Genomic DNA, 9,654 nt, shown 5'->3' on the forward strand with positions numbered 1-9,654 from the left:
TTTAAATTATGACAAAAAAGCTTGAAAATGCCGCTAATGGCCCTTTAAAGCTTTTGTTGAAGCAGCAATTGTTTTTATTTTTTATATATTTAGGATGACTTCAGGCAGGATGATTACAATTTTATTCTAATTGAGTTCATATACATGTGAGGAAAGTTTTGAAACGTGACTGCGTTGTGTGTTTTTTATAGGTTACTGCAATCACATGGTAAAAAACAGAGCTGTGGACTGTAATTACAGGATTGTGACAGCATCAATGGCAGCTCCTGCATAGGATGACGCCATATTGGGATCAAAAATAAAAATACAGAAAAAAATACATACTCACTTAGTATGCCATGGGTCACAGTTCAGCATTCATGACTCGACCAGCACTGCAAATGTGCATCTATATAATGGTCACAAAATTGTCTCAAAATCAAATTTGCAGAATACAAAGCAATTCACCATTGAGATTGTCGAAGTTTTCTCAGAGAATCATCTTTAATTTTATCGAACAATTGAACAACTGTAACATTATCTGCTCAACATAGTATCTTGCTTAATTGGGACAAGTTATACAGGGAGATAATCTTCAAACACGGCAAAATCGGTCGACTTATTGTGAGCAAAGATATTTGACTGTTTTTAAACTTTCAAATGAGTGAACGAAGTATCGGTTGTTTTGGGGGTTAATGTACAATCAAATAATTAAATATGGCGAGAAAACATATAATATAATAATAATCTTGAATGCACAGCTGTATTACCACATATTCCGTATATTGCATTTATTCCTAGTCCCCCGTATCATAGTCTTTGTGCACATTGATTTCAGTGTATCGCGAATACAAGGGCAGTTAATTCGAGTTATTGTATTGGGAATGTAAATTATGAAAATGTAATGGCATGACGTATTTGCTCGAGTGCTTGAGGCATTTTATGCAATTTGGGTTCCCGAATTGATAGCGTTGGTGCGTTCATCGTTTGTGCGCTTGCGCATATCGCATGACCTGGGGTCAACAAACAGTGCACCGAACATTAATGTTTCCAACTCGCAACGTAAAATTTTCACTGAAATAAAACTGCCATCATCTTTCAACCAACTCGTACCAACCGCTGAAAATTTACAAACTATTCTATCTAAGCAAGAATAACGAGCATGCAAATTATCTCTGGCTATAACGTAATATTTTCATTTTTGAGAAACTATTTCACGGTCATATTTTACTTCTTGAACCACCCATGTACCATTTGTATTTCAGTCCATTTTCTCAGAAAAATCATTTTTTCGACTGGAAATCAACGTTTTTCAGCTGTCTTAAATAATTCTTTTAGCTGCCCTCAGTTTTCTTTAAACAACTATTTACAATATGCCGCTGACTTCTTCCGGGTTGTGTGACAACCGGTGCTCTTTTGACCTTTTATAAGCTACGCATGCGCAAATAAATTACATCGCGCCTGACGCTAATTCAGGAATCGGGAATTATGCAATTTGGTCGGTGTGGCTTGGCAGGCAGCATTATATACAGGCCTCATATTAGTAGACGTTTTGAATGAAACTGACTCCTTTTATAGTATAGGTTTCAGTTATTTTTAAAACATAAATTTGTTCGTGTTGACTATTTGTACAAATGGTTTCGTTATTGGCGATTTGTTTACATGTGTGAACAATTTCAGACGAGTAACTGGGAATTTTCTTACCCATACTAGTAATAGTATTAATTCGTATTGTTTTCTGTGATAATGTCCCCATTTGTAATGCACATCTTAGTCCTTGAGGGTATTTTTTAATAAATGTTTTATTTGATTAACATACTTCGTAACCTCATTTTTCTATTTCAATATTCGTAGCTGGCCATGATTTAAAGTAGCTAAATTGTTTCTCTATACCTTGTGATACCCTCTCTCTTTATTTATATGTTTATTGTTTTAAACAATAACATTTTAACATATTTATTGATTCCACCTTCATGACGTTTTCTTAAATAAAATGCATTTCATTCCCAATTTTACTATCTTTACATTTTCATTCAAATGTTGATATTTTTGTTTCTGCCTTTTACAGAACACAATTTCTAACATATTTTATACAGATAATTTTCAAAATACAATCTTAACGATTTTGTATGTTCACATCTTATTCCCCTAACCATCAATTCTACTTGAAGTTTGTTCATGCGTTAATTTGGATTTCAAAACAGACAACAGGTTGATGTTATTTATATTACCTCTTTTTCTATTTTCTGCAAATAATTATAACGCATGTTATAGTCTGTATAGTATATGTGATTAATCCTCGCTTCACCAACTTTGGCTGAAAATAGCATGTCATAAATTAGCATTTGATTTGTAAAAACGCGATCACGGTATTTCACAAAAATACAGCAGCAATAAGTACAGCATCAATAAGTAATATCACATCTCTACCAAACCATCTCTGCAAGCCCGATGTCGGAATTGTCTTGTCGACATATCCAGGCTCAATAGTCTGCTATTTCTCACACAACTATAGCAGACGCCATTTCGTGCAATGATTTCTGGGTACGACAAGACTAATGAGGTCAACAAATGTCGAGATAATCAAATGTTGAGCCAACCAAATATTGAGACAATCGAATGTCAAGACAACCACAGATTGTGCTAATAATCTAATATCCAAATAATAACAACTAAAGAAAATAATACTGAAATAACAGTAAAATGACACTATAATAAAACGAAGACCAAATATTGGATTAATGACATAATAACGACGTATTGCCAATATAAAGACACCAAGCTAATAATAGCAGTTTTCTCACCCATAACTACAAACCTAAATACAATGGGAATTGCGAGCAGATATATAAAAGCAGTGAACCAAGGATTTACAACATACTGTCTCAAGGCTGGTTGTCATTGAAACTACATAACATCTGTGCATCTATTTTGGGTTTTGTGTTTTTCTTCATTTTCCAATTTTTCAATGATATATTTTCCCAATAACATAATTTTGGATGGAAAGTCAACTGATTTACCTATAATAAGTTTGCAAATTGTGTGGATATGTAAAGAAATAGAAAAATACATTAATTTTAAATGACTTCTGGGTAGGCAAGTACAGATTTCTTTTTTCTCTCTCTATTAATAGCATTTCAGCTCTTATTCTATGTTTGCATTACATTTTTCTAATTGTATTTTACAAGGAAATATTATATGTTAGATCAGATATGAATATTATCAATTTATTAAGGAATTTTGCAATACAATTCTGTATGAATAATAGTTTAATGTATATATTTGATGTACATATAATGAATATAGTCAACAATCACACAAAAATTACGTATTTATAAATAAGTAAATTCAAAATACAGGGACTGCTAATATTATACACATCTATTATATACATCTAATTATCATATTTCATATCGTATTTGTATATTGCAGTATCTTTGCCGTGTTTATATATTAACCTATTGGAGATGACTTTCAATAGAAATCACTTCGAGACACGTTCGCACAGGCATGTAATTCCAAGAGAAAACGATAAAATAAATTATTATAAAATTGCAAATGTTCAAGTTTATTACTTAAAATACATCGTCAATAAATAGAAAAGGTTTATACAAATATAAAACAGGAAAAATATACACATGAATCGACATTATAAATCTCGCGGAATAATACATTAACATTTTTTAAGAGTGGTACATTTGTACATGGCGGTATGAACATTTTTCAAGTTTTTTTTTATAATTGTTTAAAGCGGGGAGATGTCACCTGCGCATGCGTCATATGGACATAACGTGTCATTGTTTACAAACAAGCGTCCACCCATAAGCCTTTGCGTTTTTAACGTGTGTTATCGTCGCTTGGGACTCAATTCCCGCGAGTGTGCAGGTGACGACCCTCCGCTTTAATTAGATGACTGTAAACGTTGATGGTTTAAACAGATTAAGCAACATTTTTTTATTAGTGCAGTAGTTTAAGTTTAATTTTTATTTTGTTTAAATATGTTTATTAAATATAAGGTCTTAGTATATTACCTAAAAATATTATTTTAAGCACATTGCTATAAAGTTAACAATGTTGACAATGTTTGCAATAATTTAACTTCTTGCACTCATTTATTTCAAGTGTTTACTCATTTATAAACTCGTTGTAATAAGTTTTCCAGCCTTAAGCTTCAATGTGTAGTAGAGATTGTCATAAATTATTAATTATTTCCATGAAATTCGTTTTCAAACCATACACAGATCAAACTATATATTGAATGAATGCTGGTTAAACACTTATGCTACGCTAGATGCAATCTTCATGTGGTCAAGCGATTTCGAAATAAATAAATCATTGAAGACTTAAAATAATACTTCTGGGAGCTTAAAAATATTACAGCAATTTGTTTGTAAAATATTGATTAAAACATGAGAAACGTAACAGTCATACCAATTTTGCATAACATTTTCTTGTAAATGCATTTTTACCATTTTCCATTTGCTCTAGCAAGTAGTCACAGTAATGACATTCTTTACAGTCAGTTTGTTGGCATTATGGTAAGCCATGTACTTATACACAAATTGTTTACATAAATGCATGTTTAAAGTGAAACACCGCTAATAAAAGATGATTGAGCAAGCACGATTGTTCAATATATCTGTTGTCCATATTTTTAAGTCCCCCAACATCCCTTTTCGCACAAATTGGTTTCTGCTTTCCAACTCGTTGCTTTTGATGGAGTGAATTGGGACTCCAGTTGATAAGATTCAATGTAATGACCAAAAGGGGTATAATTAAATACAGAAATAGCAGGCAAAATGAGTTTGATTTTGAAGTAAACTATAATTTAATAAAAGTAAACAAGACAAATAACCTTAACCAGAGGGTTCTAGATGGTCGAAGAATGACGAGACTTAATTTTCAAAATGTGCTTTTACTAATAAACTGAACTTACGGTTATATAAACAATATTTCAAAACACCTGATATAATTTGATGTGTGTCATGATGATGATAGATTTTGCTTATTTGAAAAAATGTACACTATAGTGTACAATTGTGTTGTTGTTAAACCTGTAGATTGAGGCGTGTTGCTATTTTGTTAATACATGGAGATATAAAAATTGTATATTGTGGTACTACCATTATTACACGCACGTTATACTGTGGTACTTCCATTATCACCTTTACATTAAACTGTATTACTCGAATTATCACAAGCTCATTATACTCTCCTTATAACCCATACATAATCTCGTACTAGTTCTATTATCATAATATATAGTTTTTACTAACATTACTAATCGGCTATTCTATTATGACATGCAAATTATGTTATATTATAACATGGAAATATGCTATTGTAAATTATATTATAATCCCATGGAAACTATGAAACTATCACATGGAAACTATGTTATTATCATATGTAAACTATGATAATATCACATGGAAACTGTTATCATATGTAAACTATGATACTATCACATGTAAACTATGTTATTATCATATGTAAACTACGTTATTATCGTATGAAAACTATGTCTATTATCATATGTAAACTATGATAATATCACATGTAAACTATGTTATTATCATATGTAAACTACGTTATTATCGCATGAAAACTATGTCTTATCATATGTACACTATGATAATATCACATGGAAACTATGTTATCATATGTAAACTATGTTATCACATGAAAACTATGATGCTATAACATAAAAACATGTTATTATTATATGTAAACTACGTTATTATCGCATGAAAACTGTGTCTATTATCATATGTAAACTATCATACTATCACATAAAACATATTATCACATGTAAACTATATCTATTATATGGAAATTATGTTATTGTTGCAAGGAAACTATGTGTATTATCACATCTAAACTATGTCTATTGTCACATGTAAACTATGCTATTATCACGTAAACTATGTATATTATGAACTGTACATTGTATTGCCTGGCCTCTACAATATACACATTTACAATAAATTGTTATTCTCATTATCACATGTACAACATACTGTTATTCCCATTATCACCTGTACAATATATTCTTATTCCTATTAGCTTTGAGTTTTCTATTTTTAAACACAGAACCTGTACAACTAGTGTGGAGTACTGAATGCATTTTAAGTATTCACGTACTTTTTTTCATTGAGTTAGAGTTACACAATCCTGACCATGACTAAATTAAATAATCGTATGAGCTATGCAATGACGACTTTGACCTGAACATGTGTTTCATATTAAATCATCACTTCAACGTAGGCTTTGAACCAAATTCGTGTATTTTACCTTTTAGGTATGTATGCTTAATAATGGAATTGGAATAAATGACTAATTTAAATATACTGAGCAAACGTTAAAATCGATATTGTAGTGGACACAAAACTCATCCTATAACGTAATTACAGCCATAGTCATTGTTTAGACACCCTGCAGCTTGAAATGGTATGGTCCAAACACAAATTTGATATGACGGTGTCTCATAAAAACATAAAAAAATGGCATCCAAATGATTTCTGTTTATTTATTACTGTTGTAGATCCTGAGAATTAGCCACTGAATATGATGTTGGGAATAAATGGTATTCTGAACATGCTTTATTAATTAATGTTGGCAATATTCCAATTTGAAATGGGAGCCAACTTGACACCAAATCTAGTCGTTGTATTGTTTGTTATGCTTCTAAAATATTTTTTCAAATGTCTTGAAACAGATTCAAAAGTAAAGATATGGATTGTAAAATATTAAAATGAAAGTGTCCAACAAATTAATTTGTATATGGTAAATTTATTTTCAAGAATTCAGTGAGAATATTATAAAATAAAATAAATTAAATTAAATAGAAATATTATGTGTATTTTTGTATGTGACAACTTGGCTGACCCATTCAAAAATATAAAAAATGTGAAGTCTGCAGTTCTTTGTTTTATAATTTCGTTATTTGTGAAAAAAATAGTATTTTAAAGACTGCAAACAATAAAACACTCACAGTGCAAGGCGAATTCACCAACATGTCTCTTCTCCTGCTTGAGTGTGAAAGTACATGATTTAGTTACTAACTCTGATTTTTTTAAATATATATATATGGAAAGGTAGTCAATTATTCCAGGTGAGAGTGCTCGATACTAAACGATAAGTTTGTAGAGAAGATTTGTATCCGTGGACAAAGACACAACTACATGAAGTTGACTCTACAGTATTGTTTCGTAAGATACATGGAGTATCTCTCACTTATCAGGAGTTATGACTTTATTAAATAAACCACCGAAACAGACTACATTATAATCGTTACAGATTAGCATAACAATGGAGTGGGTTTACGATATTGAAACTAGTGTTGCATAGCAACGATTTGGCTCTGTGTCTACTCATTTCTTTTATTTAAACTACAGTAATGTGGTTGGAAAATTATAATATGTTTTTCTCTAATGCATAATTGCAATGTTTGCTTGAAGTAATATATGGTGCAAAGAGACGATAACACTCCATTTAATGTCATAATCGATGATATTGTCGTTCAATGACCGAGCGTACTTACTGAGCTCTGTTGCGTTTCTTAATGATTGGTTGCGTAACGATGCTGTGTGGTTTCTGTACCAGGTTTTAAATTTCATTACCTGTTAGTCCCACATATGTTTCACACTTGTTGTTGTCTTGCCGTCTGATATTAGCTTGGTAAACCAAGGCCGATTGTAAACAATTTCCGTCTAAGGAACATGCAGATTTCTTACGGCAGTTACGTAACCTGTTAATCTCGGTACTGGGTGTATTGGTGTTGGCCGCTGTAATTTGTTGTTTGTTTGATAAGTGTTTCCAACAGGGAAACAAACTCAGGTAAGCTTTCAGCCGTAACACCGTCAAATTGAGCTACAGCTGTACGAATAACGTAATGCAAATAATCTGCAATCAAAACAAACAACAACTTACAGCGGCCAACACCATTACACCCAGTACCAAGATTAACAGTTACATGCAACGGATGATTTAGAACAAAATCTATGCCTATTAACGTACTCTGTAGCCAGTAATAGTGCTCTTAACAAAGATCCATGGCGTCGCCACGTGACTTGGCGATGTCACGTGATATATTGTGGCCAGTTGCTGTGAATATTTATCGAGCTTTGAAATAATATATGTGAAGCGAACAGCACTATGGTGACACCACATGACTTGGCAAAGTCACTCACGTGATATATTGTGATCATGTGCTGAGAACATTATTCTAGCTATATGTGAAGCGACCGATGGCAGAAGTTTATTAAAGACATTAAAAAGGACCGGGAAGTCATTAAGAAATCTGTGTGTGATTTGAAAATTAATATTGAAACATCAAACACTAAACAGCAGGGAAATTATACCATCAATGTAAACAAACAGACACATACTTCATTATTTCAAACACGAAATATCTACAATGTACTCCCAATAGAAGAACAAACACATCAACATCATCAGATGCAGGTAGATCAACCACAACACTCTATCCCATCACAGCATCAACCTCAGAACTTGCAGCAGCACAGGCCTGTAGGTAAACAACTGCCACACATACATAATCCACCACAAGTACCATCGCATGGTCTTCAGCCATATCCACCACAGACAGAGGTGAGAATGAAACAGCCTTCTAATAATACCAAATACCTAACTCCAGCATAATTATGGAAACTCAGAGGGAAAATATTCCTGCAGTGTCTTCTGATAGGAAAATTGCTATTATAGGAGATTCTGTATTACGGGACATTGATACACAGTGATGAAACAACACCTTTGTTCAATCTCGTAGTGGCACAATGATATCCGATGTTAGGGATGAAATCAACAAAAAAACAGGATGTCAACAAAAGCTCTGATGATATTATCATGCATGTGGCTACAAATGACATCAAGAACCAAATAGCTTATCCCAGCATAACTGAAGAATACACAGAAGTTATTAAAAAGGTAAAGGAATCACATTAACTTATACAAGGGCGTATGCAAGAAGAGACAGAAGTAATGCTGATGTGAAATACATGAATTACCTGTTTCAAAGGGTTGCAGAGGAAACAGGGTCAGTTTTTATTGACCATGACCGATTCTTACAGATGGAAAATGGTGCTGCTGTATTACAATAATGTTCACCCCAATTTCAGAGGTACAGCAAATCTCCTTCAACATGTGCCAATCTTAAAGAAACAACTTAGAGCCACTTTCACAAGGTCAAACGGATGTTACAACTGCGGTGAAGTATCCATGTTGAACGGGTATGCAGACATGAAACGAGAATATGATGCCATTCCTGTGGTGAAGAAGGGCAGAAGGAGAAATTCTGTCCAATCAGAAGATCTCAATGTTTTGGCCAAGAAGATAGTGCCGTCTCAAACTGAAAAGAGACTTAAACACTGAGACAAAAAGTACTAATGGTGATAAAGAATGTATACTAAACACTGCCAGTAAATCAATGACAATTCACACTTTGAGGGAAAACACAGGTCAGACAAAACTCAGAGCTTATATAAGACTGTTAAATCACTGTAAAATAATGGTGTTTTTCCATCCAGGTGTGCTAAAAGTAAGAAGAACATTACCAAAATTGGGTATAATAACATTAGGGGACTCAAATCCAAAAAGCATGAAGTATTTAGATTATTATACAGTGAAATTATTTTGATTTTCGGTATTTGGGAG

The sequence above is a fragment of the Saccoglossus kowalevskii genome, chromosome 14 (genome assembly GCF_978046115.1).
Source record: "Saccoglossus kowalevskii chromosome 14, keSacKowa6.1, whole genome shotgun sequence".
In the NCBI taxonomy this organism is placed as follows: domain Eukaryota; kingdom Metazoa; phylum Hemichordata; class Enteropneusta; family Harrimaniidae; genus Saccoglossus; species Saccoglossus kowalevskii.